This window comes from Penaeus monodon, chromosome 30, assembly GCF_015228065.2.
Source record: "Penaeus monodon isolate SGIC_2016 chromosome 30, NSTDA_Pmon_1, whole genome shotgun sequence".
Taxonomy (NCBI): Eukaryota; Metazoa; Arthropoda; class Malacostraca; order Decapoda; family Penaeidae; genus Penaeus; species Penaeus monodon.
This window is the reverse complement of record NC_051415.1, coordinates 4,524,005-4,524,276: the sequence shown is the minus strand read 5'-3', so window position 1 is coordinate 4,524,276 and position 272 is coordinate 4,524,005.

Here is a 272-nt window from a genome sequence, read left to right as displayed (position 1 = left end):
CATGCACAAAATCCCCCTTTTAAAAACCCAAAAAACTGCTGTCAGTGTAACAAAATATAGTAATGGGGCAATAAATAGATAAATAAGGAGCTACTTTAAACACCCACTCATTGGGCAAAAATTGCGAGAAGCTAGCACTCCACAAACCAGGGAATTAACGATAATTGTGTTACCACCGCACTAAATGTTATGTGTATGCGATGGTTATTTCTCTCAGATTTGTATTATTGTGTGTACTGTTCTTAATTTGATTCACAGGAAAAACATTTCTT